The sequence below is a fragment of the Emys orbicularis genome, chromosome 13, assembly GCF_028017835.1.
Source record: "Emys orbicularis isolate rEmyOrb1 chromosome 13, rEmyOrb1.hap1, whole genome shotgun sequence".
Lineage (NCBI taxonomy): Eukaryota > Metazoa > Chordata > Testudines > Emydidae > Emys > Emys orbicularis.
Window position 1 is genome coordinate 16,569,483 of NC_088695.1, and position 21,472 is coordinate 16,590,954.

A 21,472-nucleotide genomic window follows, 5' to 3' on the forward strand; every position below is an offset into this window, starting at 1 on the left:
GGCTTAGGCAACACTCTTCTAACTGGCTTGTCCTCTTGGCTGGGTGAGGCAGCTCCTTGCTCCGCATGCTGACCTCTGGGGATCCCTTTCTTAGCCGCCTAATTCTCCCCATGCACCGTATAGGGAGCCTGGCTGCCGAAATCATTGCTGAGGCTCCCATTGGCTGGCATAGCACTAAAACTTAGTCTTTGCAATGTCGAAGTCCCTTTGTGGATCAAGCCCTAAGTTATTTTAGTGTATGGAATTCACTAAGATATCATCTACCCGCATTCAGCAAGTAAAATACAGTTCAATTTTATTCCAACAGCCCTGGTATGGATTCCTCTTACACTTTCAAATCTTTGCACATCCTCAAAATGTTATAAGCGCATATCACCAACAATGGAGCAAGAAATAAGGACCACACAGCATCTGAGTAATACACCATTTTGCCTGAAGAGATTGAGGTTTCTGAATTCTCATAAAATCTAGAAACTTACTGACAATTTTTTTCAGGGCTTCCTTGACCTCTTGGTTTCTCAGGCTGTATATGAAGGGATTTGCCATAGGAGTCAGAATTGTGTAGCAGACAGAGAACACTTTATTCAGGTCTCTCAGTGTGTTGGTTTTTGGTAGCAGATACACAATGATTAGGGTCCCATAGAAAACTGTCACCACAATGAGGTGAGAGGAGCAGGTAGAAAATGCCTTTTGCTTCCCAGTGGTGGAAGGGATTCTCAGGATGGTGGAGATGATACAAACGTAGGATGCCAGGGCTAATGCAAATGGGGGCAGAGTGAATAAAGCCGCCAGGATGGTAACAACAAGTTCCATCTGGTAGGTGTCATTGCAGTAGAGATTTATTATCTGCGTAGATTCACAGAAAAAGTTATCAATTTCATTGGGACCACAGAAAGTAAATTGTAACATAAGAAATACTATTATGGGAATAGTCAAAAATCCACATATCCAAGAACCAGTTGCTAGCTGGAGGCATAAGTTGCCATTCATAAGAGCTGCATAATGCAGTGGTTTGCATATTGCTAATACCGATCATAAGACATTGCAGCTAAGAGAGAACATTCTGTCGCTCCAAAGAAACCAAACAAATAATATTGTGTGAGGCAGCCGCTGACAGAAATGGTTCTGTCCCCAGTCAGGAGACTGGCCAGCATCCTGGGCAGGACGGTGGAGGTGTAGCAGGTCTCCAAGCAGGACAAGTTCCCCAGGAAGAAGTACATGGGGGTGTGAAGGTGCTGATCAGCCACAACCAGCACAATGATGAGGATGTTCCTGGCCACGGTCACAAAGCAGATCACTAGAAACAGCAGGAAGAGAAAAACCCGCAGTTTAGGGATATTCCCAAATCCCAGGAGGATGAATTCTGTGATGGACGTTTGATTTCCCTGCTCCGTGTCTGCCATGGGATGCATCTGGGGGAAGCGATAAACTTTACAGTACAATGAGAATGACATTTGTTAAACTTTAATCTATTGATTCAAACACATTAATATTCAAATGCTCTCTCTCCTTGAGGTCACAGCCCAAATGCTGGGTTGAGAACCCAGGCTGGGGTGGTGAGATTCATACAATGTAGGCTGATGATGAAGTAGGAGGCTGTAGAGTTATTCTCACCCAGCTTTCCTAGCCCAATGAGTATTCATTGTCATCATGACTGACTATGAATTGCCATTATGAATGGCAACAGACAGTCATTGGGCCAGGGATGGAGTGTGAACGTGACTGTATAGCCTCCCAGGGATGTGGGAGAGCCAAGTTGAAGTCAGACTCCAAGGCAGAAGGGACAAACAGCTGAATATTGGTTTGTTTTGGACTCATCCCCAGCAGAAACCAGTGCTCCTTGAGGGTGGTTTTTCCAGTCCAAAACTGGAACGCCAAAGCCTTTTTAGGCAGGCATTTATTTGATTTCATTTGTGCTGTACCATGCAGATCAGTTTTTAGGTGGTTATGTGATCATCATGGTGATGCTTTGGGGATCAGGCAGACCCGTCGGGGGTTCTGTCCCTGCCTGCCCTGCAACCTGGGGTGCCTTAATGCTTTGCCAGCTCTGGCACAGCCCTGACCCCAGTAGCCAGCCCACAAGAATAACGCTCTCGCCCTGGCTTCTATCAGCCTAGTTACTCCTTGCAGGATGAGCCCCCTCAAATGACCCCCCCCCCAAACCCATAGATTAAGGGGCACCTTTCCCGCTTCTTGACATCTACGCTTTCCTCCGTTCACACAGAGACCTACTGGGGTAAAAACAAACATGAGGTTAATGTAATAGAAAAATTGTGGATTCATAGATGAAATAGCAAGGCAAGAAAACCTATGCAAGCCATGCAGAAAACAAAACAGAGACGGATCATCAACCTTTAAGCTTTCAAATTAGATAAAAACCCCTTCTCTAATAAGAGACTTTCCCAGCATATTCCCCAACTGCAAGGGATTCAGCATTTCACAGACAGCACCCACCAAGTGACTGTCCCTCAGTTACTGGAGAGATTTCACTTGAAACCCCTTCCCTTTTAACAGGATTTGCAGGTTGTTCCCCCCCCCCCCCCCCCACACACACACACACTCCCCCAACAACAGCATATTATCACCTAGGCCAACAAGGCCTAGGCCTAGGGCGGCAAATTTGCAGAGGTGGCAAATTTATAAAAGCAGCATTTTTGTAATCGCAGCATCAGTGGCGCTGCGATTCTACCAATCATAGCACATATTGAAACCACCAATGACGGCGCAATGCCATTTAGTAAACATACTCGCGAGAATCCTAAACGTTAATATGACCGGACGGAAGAAATTAAGTGGGTCTCAGTTTTGGATCCATGCGCGGTCCCACGCTATAAGCGAAATCACGCTATACAGACACGCGTTCAAGCGAGGGTCCGCTGTACTTGTAATTTCATTTATAATAAAACTTGTAAATGTTCAATTATTTTAATGATATTTAGATTAATTTTTGTTCAAACGAATTTGTAGAAAAGCTAAAACAAGTTCATATGGGTCCGGGAGCAGCAATTATTTTAGGGCCTAGGGGCGGCAAAATCATTAATCTGCCACTGCCTCCGACTAAGGTGATTCATTGTTATTCAGAGCAGGGGAAACTCCCTCTACTTGATTGCCAGTATGTTTTAGTGTTTCCCCCTTAACTGTAAGGATCCATCATTCATCTTTTCCTGGGTTGTACAACGCTTTGAGCTAGTCTCATCGGGGGGGAGCCCCTCTCTACCAGACTGGCCACTGCGAGGTGGAACTGAAATTGTAATAACCTGTGCTCATAACCTATATCCATACTTATAACCACAGGCTGTATACATATCTCAATGATTAAGTTTAGAGCATTACAAGATTTCATCAACTACCTTACTCAACTATTTTTATATACACAACTGCTTATTTTAAACTTGCTATTCTCCCCTTGAGGTGTCTGGACCCTGATTGCCACAATCAGGGATTAACTTTTGAATTCCTCTGCCAATAGATATTGTTGATTGAAACTGCTCAGTGAGCTTCTGAAACTGCATGATAAAAATATCCATTAAAATCTCCACTAGCAAAGTCATACCTTTACAATGGATAGAAGCTCACGGGAGTCAGAAAACATGCCAACTATCATGTCTAAAGTTTGTTCACAATTCCTTGTTCTTCCACCCCCCCCCCCCAAACTTCTATACTTTTTCCTTTTATTGCTCTGTAACTCTTTCAAAATTAAAGAGTGTTGGTAATTTTTCAAAAAGTTTGAGGAAGTTTTGGAAAGTTACCAAGCGCCAAAAAGAAAAAGGAATAAAAGAAGGAAAAGAGCAGGGAGAAGTGACACTATTTATTTTATTGCACACAGCAGTTTAAAAACAAAATCACCAAAAGTTTAAAAAAATGCAAACTGCTTCTTGATTAATGGAAGTAACTTTCAAATGTCAACATTTTTAATGAAACTGGTTTTCCATTTTCCAATCAATTCTAGTGACCATTAAGCAGAGAGAGAGAGAACAACTTGATTGCCTAGGTAGCTTCTTACCAGTCTGTTGCTGAAGCAAAAGGGACTCCTCTGGGCAGTCCTTCAGTCTCTCTATCAGCTAACATACCTGTCTGCTCTGCAGCCCTTTTATCTCTGCTGCTGTTGGGAGGCCACTGATCAGTCTCAGCTGAGCAGGCAGGCAGTATCCCTATTAACCCTTTAGTGGTATCCTCTGACAGACAGGTTCGGTCTCAGTGCATAGCAGCAGCAGCATGAAGGATAACGCTCACATGAGACCACAGGGTATTCAGCCTCCAGTAGATGATCTTAGATCTCTCAGGATTGGTGACCAGGAGTCAGGTTCTTCTCTCTCACTTCTCTCCAGAAATTGGGTTCTCTCAGTAAAGAGACCCACGTGGCCCTGAAGAGACAAGCAGGTGCCGAGATCTCCCTTGGAGCATGTTTTCCTCTCTCTATTGACAGAGCGCACTCACCTCCTCAGATTTGTATCCTCTGAGGGAGAAGGTTGCGTCTCCCCTGATGCTACTTCTGAGGGGCATTTCCCTCCGCTGAGTCTGGGGAGCTGCAGCTGGGTTTGTGACACAGATGGCACAAACACCAGTCCTGGTGAAATCAGCCTGCTTGGCCCAAAGTTCTCTCCTCTTGGGGAGAGTCTTCTAGCCCAAACGGTAATCGCAGCTTGTGCCTCCCAGTGCATTCACTCCCAGTGCAGGCCAGTCATCCAGTCCAGTTACTGGTGCCCCACTAGCGATTTACTGGGACAAGACCAGGTGCATGGAGCAAGGATCTTCCACCATAAGCTAGCTTCAGCTGGGGATGCTACAGACTTGTCTACACAGGGAATAATGCCAGTACAAATACACCACTATGGCAACACTGGCAAAACTCCCCATGTGAAAACACTTATTCTGGACTCAAAGCACCATTTTCTGGTTCAGCTTATATTGCTTTGAAAGTGATGCCAGCTACACTGGGAAAAAGCCAGCTTCATCCAGAATAAGGGTGTCCAGATGGGGCGTTACACTGGTGTAACTGTCACTCTATAAGTATGCTGGTAACATTCCCCATGTAGACAAGCCCTACAGCATCAACTTGAGTCACAAAAGGGCTGCGTTTAGGTCAGGGTTAGCTAAACCTGATCACTTTCCCCACCTCTGCCATCACTGCTGAGTGAGACCTGACAGGCAGGGCCGGGCTCTCATTAGTCATTGTGAGACGGCCCCTCCCTGAGTGTCTCTCTTCATCTCCATCACTGCCACATTCCCTCACTCTCATTTCTGCTCCACTTCCACCGAGTGGTCAGTTCAGTAATAGCCTATTTAGAGGCATGAGTCCAGTGTCAGACACTAGCTGTGTCGTGTGGGTAATCTCACCTCCTCTGGGTGTGTTCAGGCTCCCGTTCATGAGACAGCTCTGCCTCTCCCAGAGGTACTTATCTGCCCCCCTTTGCCGTAGTAGCTGGGTGACCCACAGTCTATAATGTATTGATCCTCACAACACACCTGTGAGGTATGGAATGCCTGTTTTCTCCATTGTACAGCTGGGGAACAGAGGCACAGATATTTCCATGGTCAAACAGGGAATCTCCGGTGGAGCAGGGACTGGAACACAGGTATCCCATGTAGAACTGAGCAAACAGCTGATTTTTTTATTCGGTGGCAGTTCCAAAAAAATCGGAAAAGGCAATTGCTGCAGGTTGAACGAAATCTGGAATTTTCAACAAACCAAAATGCAACAGAAAATCCACTTTGGGTTGAAAATACCACATCACTCAACCGGAAACATTTGGCTTCCAGGCATTTTTAAAAGGGTCAGTTCCCAAGGATCCTTAGGTGCCATTTATTAAAATGGGCAGTGGAGAATGGGTCCCTGTTTGCCTTTATGACCTTTGGCCCGGGTTCTAGCCTGTGATATGTGAGACCCAGATACAAATCCCAGTCCTAGAACCCTGCTGGTGAGCGCCCTGACTGGAGCGACAGGCTGCTCGGGGGGAGGGGGGGGGGGAGGTCTCTCAGGCTCTTCTGTTGAAGCTGTCCCACTTTGTATCAATAATTACATGTTCATTGTTGCAGGGACTTGAGTCAAGGTCTTCTATCTCCCAGCTGCATGCTCCGACCACTGGGCTGTAGAGTCATTCTCATGCTTGCTCCCTGAGCCAATGATTATTGAGGTATTTTATACAAAGTGGAACAGCTTCAACAGCAAGGTTGGAAGAGATCCACCAATGAACACTCTATGGCCTGGGGTTTAGGGCACTCCCCTCAGAGACAGGAGGCTTGCATTTAAATTTCTGCTCCAGCACAGGGACTTGAAGCTGGGTCTCCAATATTGCAGGTGGGTGTTGCAACCATTGGCTAAAACACAGACCTCTGCTGCTTTCTTCTCCTCCAGCCATTTTGTGAACAAGCCCTAAGTCTCTTTGTGAATCCAGCCCCCTCACCCCCAGTGTTTTGGGCTGAAAGTATTAGGCAAATTCACGTCAAATAGTTTCAGTCAACAAAAACTGTATTTTTTTGGCAAATAAACTGTTCAAATGAAAAATTTCATCCAGTTCTAATCCCAAATGCTAGAATGATGCCCTAACTACTGGAACATCCTTCATATCTTCCTCCTTCACAGCTTCCACCTTTTTCCCTTCTCTGTGCCCCCATCCCCTCTCCTCAGCATATCTGCCCTCACTTCTTTTCATTTAGCCAAATCCTTCCTAACTAAACCCCACCCCAAAGCAATAATCAGAATTAAAACCAAAAAGGCACGGCTCTTCTGTGACATTGGGAGGCTCTGACTCTCTTTCTTCTGTTTGTGTGTTGTCTCTAGGCTTGGTAGAACTCAGGTTTTATTTTTTTATCATTTCAATGGATAATATTGATGTTTATTTTTAAACATTGTTTATTAGTTGTATTGATTTAAATTTTTACAGTTGTGGGAAATTATGAGGGGGTCAGACAGTTATTTAATGACAGTAGCTGTTGAGGTTCAAAATGTTAAAGCTTTGTAACCACTAAAACACAAAGTCAGCATCATGTCACAATATACAGAGTAAATATCCCTCAATCAAACTCTAATTGGGTCTCAAACAGCATTTTTCTTACTTCGCCTAACTGTAAATTTTTCACACCCCTGCCTGACTGATAAAAGTTTTACCTACAAAAGTGCTAGTGTAGACAAAGCCCGAGCCTCTCTTACTCTGTGTTTGTACATTGCACAGCAAAATGGGGCCAGAGCCAGGTTTCTGGATGGTCCTATTACAGCATGGCCATAATACAAAGGAATAATGATAATAATATCGCTTTGTTAATAGTCATAAAAGCTGCATTCTTGAGCGTACTTTAGAGAATTACTGATGTTCCGTAGTGCCCATAGTACAGTATAGCTACCCCCTTCCCATCCCAAACTCTCTACGAGGGTAGCCATTAAACAGTACAGCATCCCCTTTGTCATCAGTTGCCTTGTTTGCCATCCAATGGCTCCTACAGTGAATAAATGCCTGTTTCTCAATCCTCACCTTCTGCTTGTGGGGTCAGTAGTTTATGGCCTGTAGAAAGCACGGGAAGTTAACTAATGAGAACGGGGAGACATTACCCTCTCAGGGGCCAAAGGATGGTGTAGTGATAGGACCCTGAAGCATGATGTGGGACATCCACATTCAATTCCCAGCTCAACCACAGACTTTCTGTGTGGATTTGGGCATGTCCCATAATCTGCCCTGTGCCTCTGTAATACGGGGATTTGAATTCCCAACCTCCCAGCAGTGATTGAGAGGTGTCCTGTCATTTTATTTTTGTGATTCCTTTTTTTATTAATTTTCATGAAGAAACAAACAAGAAAAATTGTTACAGCTTGTACATGTCACCCAACACTGCACATTTTACAGGCTTGCTAAAAAAAAAATGCAATTACGCAACTTTGCAACTTGTCAAAACGACAAGACTAGGCAATACAAAATCAGCCAAACCTTGCATGTGAGGGAGGGGGTAACAACAATTTGAAAAAAGACACAAATTGGCAAAAAAAAAAGGAAGTTGGGGAATGGGGGCAGGAAGCAGGAGGGACAAAGCAGAGAGGTCCAGTGGAATGGAAGTGAGGCATTATTTCAGCATTATTTATCCAAAAGTATCTGGAAACAAGGTCCAAATTTCTTCAAATTCAAATAATTTCTCCCCATTTCGACAAGCTCTTTTTCCTTGAGGTGTCCCATTGTTAATGTTGGTGATGGCCATAGGATGAGGTGAACTGATCATGTCCCACCATTGAACACACAACAGGTTATGAAAATTCTATGTGCTCTGAAAAATCTTGGGGCTGGTCCACACTGGGGTGGGGGGAATCGATCCAAGATATGCAAGTGTCGAAGTATCTTGGATCGAATTACCTGGGGTCCACACGGCGTGGGATCGACGGCCGCGGCTCCCCCGTCGACTGCGCTACAGCCGCTCGCTCTGGTGGAGTTCCGGAGTCGACGGTGAGCGCGTTCGGGGATCGCTATATCGCGTCTTAACGAGACGCGATATATCGATCCCGGATAGATCGATTGCTACCCGCCGATACAGCGGGTAGTGAAGACGTACCCTTGGTGTCTCAAGTGGGGGTCCCCAATGGCTGAGGCACCTGAAATCAGTGTATACTTTCAAATATCTTGTCATTCAGCCAGGATTGTCAAGGGACCTAAGGGAGTTAGGTAACACAACCCCATTGAAATTTGGACCCCTAACCCCCTTAAGATCTTTCTATAATCCCAGTGTAAATTGTTCTTTTATCCTATATTCTTACTTGGGTTTAATGTATGGAATTGCCTAACTCGAGCCAAGTGTAATACAGTTCAATTTTATTATGGATATAAAGATCCTGGTATTGATTGATCTCACATTTCAGATATTTGCACATCCTCAAATATTATAGCAGCACATTCCGAAAGACCTAGTCAGAACTAGGGACTACCCAGAATCTGTTTCTATAAAACAATAAACCAGCTCTGCATCTCACCATTTCCCCTTAATACAGTAAGAAACAAAAACCTTGTGATTTCTAATTTCTTGTAAAATCTGCACATTTACTGGCAATTTTTCTCAGGGCCCCTTTCAACTCTTTGTTCCTCAGGCTGTATATGAAGGGATTGGCCATAGGTGTCAGAATTGTGTAGCAGACAGAGAACACTTTGTTTAGGTCTCTTTGTGTGTTGTTTTTTGGTAGCAGATATACAATGATTAGGGTCCCATAGAAAATGGTCACCACAATGAGGTGAGAGGAGCACGTGGAAAATGCCTTTTGCCTCCCGGTGGTGGAAGGGATTCTCAGGATGGTCATGATGATAGACAGATAGGACATTATGGTTAATACAAATGGAGGCAGAGTGAATATAGCAGCCAGGATGGTAATGACAAGCTCTGTCTGGTTGGTGCCATTGCAGTATAGATTTAACATTTCTGTGGATTCACAGTAGAAATGATCAATTTCATTGAGGCCACAAAAAGTTAATTGTAAAATAAGGAATAGTACTATGATAACAGCCAGAAATCCATTTATCCAAGACCCAGCTGCTAACTGCAGGCAGAACCTGGCATTCATGAGGGCTGCATAATGCAGCGGTTTGCACATCGCCAAATACTGATCATATGACATCACTGCTAGCAGATAGCATTCTGCACCAGCAAAGAAACTAACAAAATAAAATTGTGTCATACAACCACTAACAGAAATGGTCTTGCCCCTGTCAGGAAACTGACCAGAATCCTGGGAAGGAGGGTGGAGGTGTAGCAGGTCTCCAAGCAGGACAAGTTCCCCAGGAAGAAGTACATGGGGGTGTGAAGATGCCGATCAGCCACAACTAGCACAACAATGAGGATGTTCCTGGCCAAGGTCACAATGTAGATCACTAGAAACAGCAGGAAGAGTAGAGTCAGCAGTTCAGGGAGATCCCCGAATCCCAGGAGGATGAATTCTGTGATGGATGTTTGATTCCCCCCTTCTGTGTTTGCCATGGGGTGTATCTAGGAAGGATAAAAACTGAAGAAGAGAAAAATACCTCTTGGAGATGATTGGCAAAAAAATACTTAAGCTTTAACCCAGCAAAGAAGAAGTTGTGGGGAAGGAAGCCCTCTGGATCGATAATGGAGTTGCAGGAACAGAGCTGGCCGGCAAGTTGACTCTTTGGATATATTATCGTAAGTTTTATGCAGCAGATTTAACAAAATATCAACCTCTCTCAAACTAGACCAGGAACTCAGTTGCTATATTGAAGGGTCTGAGAGCCCACATTAATGGGCAGCCATTTAGACACACAGTTTGATTCACATCGTCTCATATCTCTTCTCATGACAAAGTTTGTCCAAATGTGGGATACCATTACTGAGAAAGTCTTCATATTTTTGTATAAGCCAAATCAATCAATCAATCAATCTAGTGTTGGAGGTCAGACTAGAGGATCTAATGGTCTTTTGTGGCTTTCTAATCTATAAATCTATGAATGTACCTCTGTGATTCTTTCACACTGTTACACAGTTCCAAAATATCAAAAATTCCCAACAGGTAGAGCCAGATTTACCACCTTTAGCAAATATTAATGAGTGTTGAAAACTGTTTCCATTATATAAGTTGTGGAACCTGAAAATGTTGTTAAATTGTGCTGGGAATTCTCTCCCTGTAACATGAATTCATGGACTATTAAGGCTGAGACTTCAATAGCGCTCTAAAGGAGTTAGGCACCCGCTCCTCTTGACGAGTTGGGCACCTAAATCCATTAAGGCACTTAGAAAATTCCAACCAATATTGGTAGGAAAGTTACAACTTTTATTTCACTGATTTGTCTATTCCTTTTGGATCTCTCTCTCTCTTCTTAAGCAATCAGCTGTATATCCATCTCTCTATCACCCATGTATATAGAATGGATGCTGTGTGTCTGCAGGCTACAGCATCCCTGTTTCACCAGCCGTATTTATCTCCAGCAGCTACAACTGGCTTTGTCCCCTCCTATGGAATCCTCTCATGGACATTGTGACCAGTGTGAACCTCTAGTGACTCAGGATGGCCTCTTCAAAAACAGGTGTGATCGACTGGTTCACAGAAACATAACTAGCAGAGGGAAACAGGGTTAAAACAATAAAATCCTATGCACATATTGTCTATCTAAACACTGCCTTTCCTTGCCAGTTTAAGCAGGTTCCACTTAACCCAGATACCCCCCCCAAGAACAATGAGGCAGGTTGCCCCCTGCAACCCCAGCCTCTCAGACAGTCTGACACCCCAATCAGAATCTCTCCCCACTTATTCATAGATTCCAAGGCCAGAAGGGTCCCTGGGATCATCTAGTCTGAACTGCTGTGAAACACAGGCCGTAAGACTTCCCTGAATTAATTCCTGTTTGAACTAGAGCAGATCCTTTAGAAAAAAATCATCCAATCCTGATTTAAAAATTTCCACTGATGGGAAATCCACCATGACTCTTTGGTAAATTGTTCCAATGGTTAATTACCCTCACTGATAAAAACTGTGCCTTATTTCCAGTATGAATTTGTCGAGCTTCAACTTCCAGCCATTGGAGCTTGTTATACCTTTCTCTGCTAGATTGATGAGCCAACCATTATCACATTTCTGTTCCCCACATGGTTACTTACAAACCGTGATCAGTTCACCACTTAACCTGTTCCTTGTTAAACTGAACTGATTGAACTCCTTGAGTCTTTCCAGTCCTTTAATCGTCCTCATGGCTATTCGCTGAACCCTTTGTGAATTGTGGGCACCACAACTGGATGCAGGATTCCAGCAGTGGTCGCACCAGTGCCAAATACAGAGGTAAAATAGCCTCTCTGCTCCAGATTACCCTGTTTATATATCCAAGCATCACATTAACCCTTTGAGCCACAGGCTGTCTTTTTATCCATTCCAAAGTCCCTTAGTTCAGGGTTCCTGCCCAAAGGTCCCCTGGGGGTTTGAGAAGGGCACCTGAACCTGACTACGCTGGTTCATGCAGTGTAGTAGCTGAAAGCTTGTCTCTCTCACCAATGGAAGTCGGTCCAATAAGAGATATTACCTCACCCACCCTGTATCTCTAATACACTGCTTCATGCATTTCTCCTTTTGAGCATGAGATCATTGAGGAATTTTCTACAGCTACCAAGAGGGGATCCTTGCAGAATTTAACCCTTACCTACCCATACCACAGCCACCCAAAGCAACTGTAAGTTTCAGCAGGACTTGGACCTGGGCCTGTAAGGTTAACGGGTAAATAATATCCCCATACTACCACCTGCCCATGCCTGTAGCTGACTCATTCCCAGTGGCCCATAATCTGCTGTGGCTGTATGCCAAGGTAAATTCCATCCGGCATGATCGGCCTGACAGTGATGTTGGCTCCTTGACCCTATATTCACCAACGGGGCGCACCAAGAAGTGTCCAGGCAACAATGCGGATCCCAGCCAGCTGCCATGACCACCTCGCTTCTCTGTGTCTGAAGTTCTGGTACTGACCTCGGCTCTGACTTGGATTCTGACTCCTAATCGACCCCTGAAAACCCAACTGGGATGTCAATGCCTGGTTTTGACCCTTGTCCCAATTCCTGATTCTGTCTCCATCTCTGACCCTCAGCTTGAATCTTGACCCTGATACTGACTCTGACCCCTGGCTTCAGTTCCGGGATCTCAAGCTCCTACCACTTGTCCTACCTACCTTTGCCCAGCATCCAAACTCAAACTATGTATCGTAAAAATGAATACAGACACTTCCCACATTCTTCACAGAAGGCAAATCTTAAATTGTGTGACAAAGCTCCAAGCTTGTATTGGTGGGTCCCGCGCTTCCTGGTGGATATAGTGGCCTCAGAAGCTCACTGAGGCCCTCAATATGACCTCCCTTTCCCAATAAGGCGGCAAAGGTTACAGATTATTGAGTTACTTTCATCACCAGCCTGTATGGGAGGTGGAATACCCACAGTCTCTGTTGCTCCTTAGAGCTCCTTAGGCACAGTTTGGTCTCCTGCCTGGATCCAAGTCTGTTTCCCCTTTCAAAGGCCTGGTCTACACTACACCTTTAATTCGGATTTAGTGGCTTTAATTCGAATTAACTCTGGAACCGTCCACACAACGAAGCCATTTAATTCGAATTAAAGGGCCCTTTAATTCGATTTCTGTACTCCACCCCGACGAGCGGAGTAGCGCCAAAATCGAATTTGTCAATTCGAATTAGCGTTAGTGTGGCCGCAATTCGATGTTATTGGCCTCCAGGAGCTATCCCACAGTGCACCATTGTGACCGCTCTGGCCAGCAATCTGAACTCGCATGCACTGGCCAGGTGGACAGGAAAAGCCCCGGGAACATTTGAATTTCATTTCCTGTTTGCACAGCGTGGAGAGCACAGGTGACCACAGAGAGCTCATCAGCACAGGTAACCATGCAGGCTGATAATCGAAAAAGAGCACCAGCATGGACCGTACAGGAGGTACTGGATTTGATCTCTATATGGGGAGAGGATTCAGTGCTAGCTGAACTGCGTTCGAAAAGACGAAATGCCAAAACTTATGAAAAAATTTCCAAGGGCATGATGGAGAGAGGCCACAATAGGGACACAGATCAGTGCCGCGTGAAAGTCAAGGAGCTCAGACAAGCCTATCAAAAAGCAAAGGAGGCAAACGGTCGCTCCGGGTCAGAGCCGCGGACATGCCGCTTCTACGCTGAGCTAAATGCATTTCTAGGGGGGGCCGCCACCACTACCCCACCTCTGACTGTGGATTCCGAGCTGGGGATAATCTCATCAGGGACACCTGATGATTCCGCGGAAGGGGAAGAGGAGGAGGAGGAGGACGAGCTGGCAGAGAGCACCCAGCTCTCCGTTCTCCCCAACAGCCAGGAACTGTTTCTCACCCTGACTGAAGTACCCTCCCAAGCCTCCCAAGCCAGCACCCAAGACCATGACCCCATGGAAGGGACCTCAGGTGAGTTTACCTTTTAAAATATAAAACATGGTTTAAAAGCAAGCATTTTTAATGATTAATTTGCCCTGAGCACTTGGGATGCATTCGCAGCCAGTACAGCTACTGGAAAAGTCTGTTAACATGTCTGGGGATGGAGCGGAAATCCTCCAGGGACATCTCCATGAAGCTCTCCTGGAGGTACTCCAAAAGCCTTGCCACAAGGTTTCTGGGCAGTGCAGCCTTATTCCGTCCTCCATGGTAGGACACTTGACCACGCCATGCTAGTAGCAAGTAATCTGGTATCATTGCCTGACAGAGCCTGGCAGCGTATGGTCCCGGTGTTTGCTGGCATTCAAGCAACATCCGTTCTTTATCTTGCTGTGTAATCCTCAGGAGAGTGATATCGCTTAGGGTAACCTGGTTGAAATAAGGGAATTTAATTAAGGGGACTGAGGTGGCCGTTCCTACTGGGCTGTTTGCCTGTGGCTGAAAAGAAATCCTTCCCTGCATTTAGCCAAGTGCAAGGGGGGGGGGGGGGAGGATTGGCCCAGAGCTTTTCGAGTTTTGCTAGCAGGGATCTTCCCTGATACCAGCCAGGCGGTGGGGGGAGGGATAAAGCACTCATCCCAGAGAATTCATGGCGGGTGGGGGGGGGGGTGTTAGTTTGGTTCCTGCAGGGATCTTCCCTGATACCAGCCACGCGGTGGGGGGAGGGATAAAGCACTCATCCCAGAGAATTCATGGCGGGTGGGGGGGGGGGGTGTTAGTTTGGTTCCTGCAGGGATCTTCCCTGATACCAGCCACGCGGTGGGGGGAGGGATAAAGCACTCATCCCAGAGAATTCATGGCGGGTGGGGGGGGGGGGGTGTTAGTTTGGTTCCTGCAGGGATCTTCCCTGATACCAGCCACGCGGTGGGGGGAGGGATAAAGCACTCATCCCAGAGAATTCATGGCGGGTGGGGGGGGGGGGTGTTAGTTTGGTTCCTGCAGGGATCTTCCCTGATACCAGCCACGCGGTGGGGGGAGGGATAAAGCACTCATCCCAGAGAATTCATGGCGGGTGGGGGGGGGGGTGTTAGTTTGGTTCCTGCAGGGATCTTCCCTGATACCAGCCACGCGGTGGGGGGAGGGATAAAGCACTCATCCCAGAGAATTCATGGCGGGGGGGGGGGGGTGTTAGTTTGGTTCCTGCAGGGATCTTCCCTGATACCAGCCACGCGGTGGGGGGAGGGATAAAGCACTCATCCCAGAGAATTCATGGCGGGTGGGGGGGGGGGGGTGTTAGTTTGGTTCCTGCAGGGATCTTCCCTGATACCAGCCACGCGGTGGGGGGAGGGATAAAGCACTCATCCCAGAGAATTCATGGCGGGTGGGGGGGGGGTGTTAGTTTGGTTCCTGCAGGGATCTTCCCTGATACCAGCCACGCGGTGGGGGGAGGGATAAAGCACTCATCCCAGAGAATTCATGGCGGGTGGGGGGGGGGGGTGTTAGTTTGGTTCCTGCAGGGATCTTCCCTGATACCAGCCACGCGGTGGGGGGAGGGATAAAGCACTCATCCCAGAGAATTCATGGCGGGGGGGGGGTGTTAGTTTGGTTCCTGCAGGGATCTTCCCTGATACCAGCCACGCGGTGGGGGGAGGGATAAAGCACTCATCCCAGAGAATTGGATGGGGGGGGGGTGTTAACCTTCAGCAGCAGAAAACAAGCTAACAGGAAAACTGCAGCACAACGGGCTTTGCTTGGTATGTGGGAAAGCAGGGCGCAGAAGCCTAAAGACAGTGGCTTACCATGGCAGCATGCAAGGTGAATTCTGTTGCCCCGACCTGCGTCTGTGATCTCTAGCAGCAAAGCCACAGGCACTCAATATTAAGAGGCAAAATGCGACCTTGCACAGAAATCACATGTGCTATGTAATGTGAATAGTATACACCGTGAAAGAGTATAAGCATTGTTCTGAAAAATGTATCTTTTAAAAAAATTCTCTCCTTTTTTCACTCCCTCCAGCAGGTGCAAATGTTTCAAGCCTCCCTCCTCCTTCCCGAAGGCTATCCCAGATAAGGCGTCGTAAAAAAAAAAACGAGAGAAGAGATGTTTTCCGAAATCATGCAATCCACCAGGAATGAAAGAGCTCATCTGAATGAGTGGAAGGAGACGGTTTGCAAGTATAGGAAAGAAGCCAGTGACCGTGAGGACAGGAGGGACCAACGTGAGGACATGAGGGACCAACGTGAGGACAGAAGGGACCAACGTGAGGAGAGGAGAGACGCTCGAGATGAGAGGTGGCGGCAGGAAGATCAGAGGAGTCGGGAAGCAACGCTGGGGCTGCTGCGTGAGCAAACAGACATGCTCCGGCGTCTGGTGGAGCTTCAGGAACGGCTGCTGGAGAACCGAGTGCCGCTACAGCCCCTGTATAACCCCCCTACCTCCTCACCATGTTCCATAGCCTCCACACCCAGACGTGTAAGAACACGGGGGGGGAGGCTCCGTACACCCTCCCATTCCACCCCAGTGGACAGCCCAAGCAAAAGGCTGCCATTTTTTTAACCTTTTTTTACTGGGCTTTTCCTTCCCGCAGATCCTCCTCCCAAACCCCACTCAGGTTCTGTGCCGCTACAGCCCCTGTATAACCCCCCTACCTCCTCACCATTTTCCATAGCCTCCACACCCAGATGTGTAAGAACACGGGGGGGGGAGGCTCCGTACACCCTCCCATTCCACCCCAGTGGACAGCCCAAGCAAAAGGCTGCCATTTTTTTAACCTTTTTTTACTGGGCTTTTCCTTCCCGCAGATCCTCCTCCCAAACCCCACTCAGGTTCTGTGCCGCTACAGCCCCTGTATAACCCCCCTACCTCCTCACCATTTTCCATAGCCTCCACACTCAGATGTGTAAGAACACGGGGGGGGAGGCTCCGTACACCCTCCCATTCCACCCCAGTGGACAGCCCAAGCAAAAGGCTGCCATTTTCTTAACCTTTTTTTACTGGGCTTTTCCTTCCCGCTGATCCTCCTCCCAAACCCCACTCAGGTTCTCTCCCTCTTTTTCTAATCAATTCATAAAGAATAAATGATTTTTAAACAATGGTGACTTTATTTCCTTTGAAAGCAAGCTGGGGGAAGGGGGAGGGTGGGTTCCTTACAGAGAATGAGTCAATAAAGGGGGCGGGTTTTCAGGAAGGATAAACAAACATAAATTTCACACTGTAGCCTGGCCAGTCATGAAACTGGTTTTCAAAGCTTCCCTAATGCGCAGCGCTTCATCGTGTGCTCTTCTAATCGCCCTGGTGTCTGGCTGCGAGTAATCAGCAGCCAGGCGATTTGCCTCAGCCTCCCACCCTGCCATAAAGGTCTCCCCCTTGCTCTCACAGAGATTGTGAAGCACACAGCAAGCAGTAATAACAATGGGGATATTGGTTTGGCTGAGGTCTGAGCGAGTCAATAAGGATCGCCAGCGACCTTTTAAACGGCCAAATGCACATTCTACCACCATTCTGCACTTGCTCAGCCTGTAGTTGAACAACTCCTGACTCCTGTCCAGGCTGCCTGTGTATGGCTTCATGAGCCATGGCATTAAGGGGTAGGCTGGGTCCCCAAGAATAACAATTGGCATTTCAACATCCCCCACGGTTATTTTCTGGTCCGGAAAGTAAGTCCCTTGCTGCAGCCGTTTAAACAGATTGGTGTTCCTGAAGACGCGAGCGTCATGAACCCTTCCCGGCCAGCCCACATGGATGTTGGTGAAACGTCCCTTGTGATCCACAAGTGCTTGCAGCACCATTGAGAAGTACCCCTTGCGGTTTATGTACTGGGTACCCTGGTGCTCCGGTGCCAAGATAGGAATATGGGTTCCATCTATTGCCCCACCACAGTTAGGGAATCCCATTGCAGCAAAGCCATCCACTATGACCTGCACATTTCCCAGAGTCACTACCTTTCGTAGCAGCACCTCCGTGATTGCTTTGGCTACTTGCATCACAGCAGCCCCCACAGTAGATTTGCCCACTCCAAATTGATTCCCGACTGACCGGTAGCTGTCTGGCGTTGCAAGCTTCCACAGGGCTATCGCCACTCGCTTCTCAACTGTGAGGGCTGCTCTCATCTTGGTATTCTGGCGCTTCAGGGCAGGGGAAAGCAAGTCACAAAGTTCCATGAAAGTGCCCTTACGCATGCGAAAGTTTCTCAGCCACTGGGAATCGTCCCACACCTGCAACACTATGCGGTCCCACCAGTCTGTGCTTGTTTCCCGGGCCCAGAATCGGCGTTCAAAGCCTATAACCTGGCCCATTAACATCATAATCTCCAAAGCACCGGGGCCCGCGGTCTCAGAGAATTCTGTGTCCGTGTCCATGTCCTCATCACGCTGGTCGCTGCGCTGCAATCGCCGCCTTCTCCTCCTCCTCGCCTCTTTTTTCTGGTCCTGTGTAAGCATAAACTCCACGAGAAAGCGCGAGGTGTTTATAATGTTCAAGACTGCGTTCTGGAGCACAACGGGATCCATGCTTGATGCAGAATGGAGTCTGCAGAGTTCACTCAGGAAAAAAGGCGCGAAATGGTTGTCTGCCGTTGCTTTCAGGGAGGGAGGGGGAGGCTGTACCCAGAACTACCTGCGACAATGTTTTTTGCCCCATCATGCACTGGGGTCTCAACCCAGAATTCCAAGGGGGGTGGAGACTGCGGGAACTATGGGATAGCTATGTAAAAGCTACCCACAATGCAACGCTCTGGAAATCGATGCTACTATGGTAGCTTGGACGCACACCACCGAATTAATGGTGCCTAGTGTGGCCGAATACATTCGAATTTACAAAATCGGTTTCCTAAATTCGAATTATATAAATTCGAATTAATCCTGTAGTGTAGACATACCCAAAGGGATCTCTGTGGATCACGGGGAGGGGGGGAGGAGAAAGGGGGGAACCCGGGCCCGCCCTCTACTCCGGGTTCCAACCCAGGGACCCTAATGATAGCAGCTGTTAGCGGCTTCCCTCCTCCACTGACGCTGCTTTGATTCCCTGGGCCACTTCCCCGTACTCCCCTTTTTCCAAGCTTCACCCTTACCTCAGAGTACAATAATGCTTCCTCTCCTCCAGCTGCTTTCACCTGGGCTCCTCTGGAGACAACTGGAAAGGAGAGCTTTTAAAGAAGTATAAGTGGGACCTTAATTGATTCCAGCTGTCTCCATTAGCCTAACAGTCTTACCTGACCCTCTGTCAGTTAATTGAGGTCAGGTGCCGGCATTAGTCTAACGACCTTAACTGGCTAAATTGGTGTCAGGTGTCTTGATTGGCCTGGAGTAGCCCTTGTTTGGCTATCCAGGGAACAGGGCTCTGCTCATTCTGAGGCTGATATATGTGCCTTCCACTACCCTCTTATATCCTTCTGGCCTGAGTCCGTCACATATGCTAATGCTTAATTACTCAAGCACTTTAATACCCCGGTTTGGAAGGTGATATATAAATGCAAAGCAGCAGCAGTTTGGAATTGGGTGCTTACCTCTATTCATAGGACAGCTCACACTTGAGTTGATGAACTCATTTCTCAGGGTTTGAGACAAGGTGGGTGAGGTAATACCTTTTATTGGACACATTTCTGTTGGTGAGAGACAAGTTTTTGAGTACGCAGAGCTCTTCAGGATTTGAGAGACAGGACTCCGGTTCCACTGAGGTTCTTGTCTTTCATCATTCTGCAGAAACGGGACTTTCTCAGTAAAGAAACCTGCAGTTACCTAAAGGGATGAGCTGGTGCATGTGATCTACCTTTGGAAAATGGGCTTCCCCTTCGATTTAATAAGTGTAAATGCTCTCTCATATTTGTATTATTTCTTCATGCTTTTCAATACGGTTCCACTTCAACCTTTCTCCCACTTGATTCATTTTCTGTCTCCAAAGCTTTGTAGCTAACAATTCCCAGTGTGACTTGCAATTATACAAGTCCCATTGTACATCATGTTTTAGTCTAATGATCCTTTGTGGAAAATATTTTACGTCATGGACAAACACCAGCTTACATTTTTGGGAGATGCCTGTCAAGGTGATGGCCAGTAATAATGTACGTGCACTGCCCTTTTATTAGTATTCAAAATATTTTGCCTTCTAATGGGCATTTTTGAAAATAGCTGCCCATATCTCACTCTTAGAACATGCTGCCATCTACTGGCCATCTTACAGCATAACTTTTTGATTGTATTGGCTACTGTACTCTATTGATCACTAGTCAGTATTTCTGACGCCCCCTCCCTCCCTTATTTCGTTTACTCTGGTGCCATCTAGTGTCCATTTCCCAGCATGACAGCCTGTTTCTCTTCTCTCCTCTAGTGGATTCTTCTCATTATAGCTGCCTCTTTCCCTTTCTTGACGCTGTCACCTGGTAGCTGTTATTTAGTATAACAGCCCATAAATCACTCCATAACATCTGCTACTATCCACCTTTCATTACGCAGCATAGAGGCTCTCTACTCAACACTTACACACCATTATACAGCTTCACCTCCCTTTCCATTGGTCATTTGGCAACATAAGTTCTCCTTTCTTGCCCCTCCACTTTGGCTGCTGTTCATTGGCCAGCACAGCTGCGCTTGTCCCATTTATCTGCCCTCTAGTGGCCCTCGACGGCATAATTGCATGTCTCCTAATTTCTTACCTACTGCTAGGTGTTCGCTGTTCCAAATTATAGCTACTGGGAACAAAATCGTACCAAAAAATGATTGCAACATTAGTGGCTATAAGAGCACAAACAACAGCAGCAGCTCTCAAAGGTTTATCGGGGGTTCCCATACATCCAGTGCCTTTCTGTTGATGTGGGGTCTGTTTCCAATGGAACTGCATAGATTGAAGCTACCATGACAGAATCCCAGTGGCTCTCCAGGCTGAGATTCTCAGAGGTGTCTAAGGGAGAAAAGTGTCTAACTCCCATTTCAAAGGGATTTGGGTGACTAACTTGGTTAGGTCCCTTGGGAAATGACTTCCGCAGAGTTGGAGCCCTGCAATTCTCACTGGTGACCAGCTCCCCTGCCTCTGACCAAGCCCTGACATGTTCCCAGTGGCTGAGCCAGCACTGCCCTGTTTGGCATCACAGGAGTTCTGCCCATTGGTAGGTGGTAGCCACTTCCTCTCACCATAGGTTGCCTCACCCCCTGAGGAGAGGGCCCTGCATGGAGCACAGCTGTCTGTGGTACCTGGGGCTGACTAGACACCGTGCCCTCAGAATTAGCCCTCTCGAACATTGCACTTGTTGCAGTCAGTTTTGGGGATGTTCATTGAAACAGGTCCCGTCCCTTTGAACTGGTGGAAGCAGAGAAGCTGGTAACCTGCAGGGCCACATGCAGAGTCTCTCATCAGTGACCGTTTTACAGACCCAACCCCAGAAATGGCCTCAGTTCTACGTGTGCCCTGGCCAACCCCCAGCTGGGTCTGGGCAATCCCAGTGGACCTGGCATGTGAGTCTACCTCTTTGTTTGCCCAACCTCACTGCCTCAAAGGGCCAGTGAGCCTGGAGCAGTTGCTTTGCCAGAGCTGGTCACAGCTGGGTGTAGCCCAGATAAGAGCTATAAAACTGTTCCTAGTGAAGTGTCCAGAGGTCCCTGCAGGGACCTGGTTATTTGCATGTGAG

The 21,472-nt window shown here is 47.1% G+C and overlaps 2 pseudogenes; both read right to left on the bottom strand.

Moving 5' to 3' along the window:
• Window positions 1-372: 372 nt before the first annotated feature.
• Window positions 373-1,403, bottom strand: LOC135887509 (olfactory receptor 10A7-like; annotated as a pseudogene).
• Window positions 1,404-8,956: 7,553 nt separating this feature from the next.
• On the bottom strand, window positions 8,957-9,942 carry LOC135887510 (olfactory receptor 10A7-like; annotated as a pseudogene).
• Window positions 9,943-21,472: the final 11,530 nt, after the last annotated feature.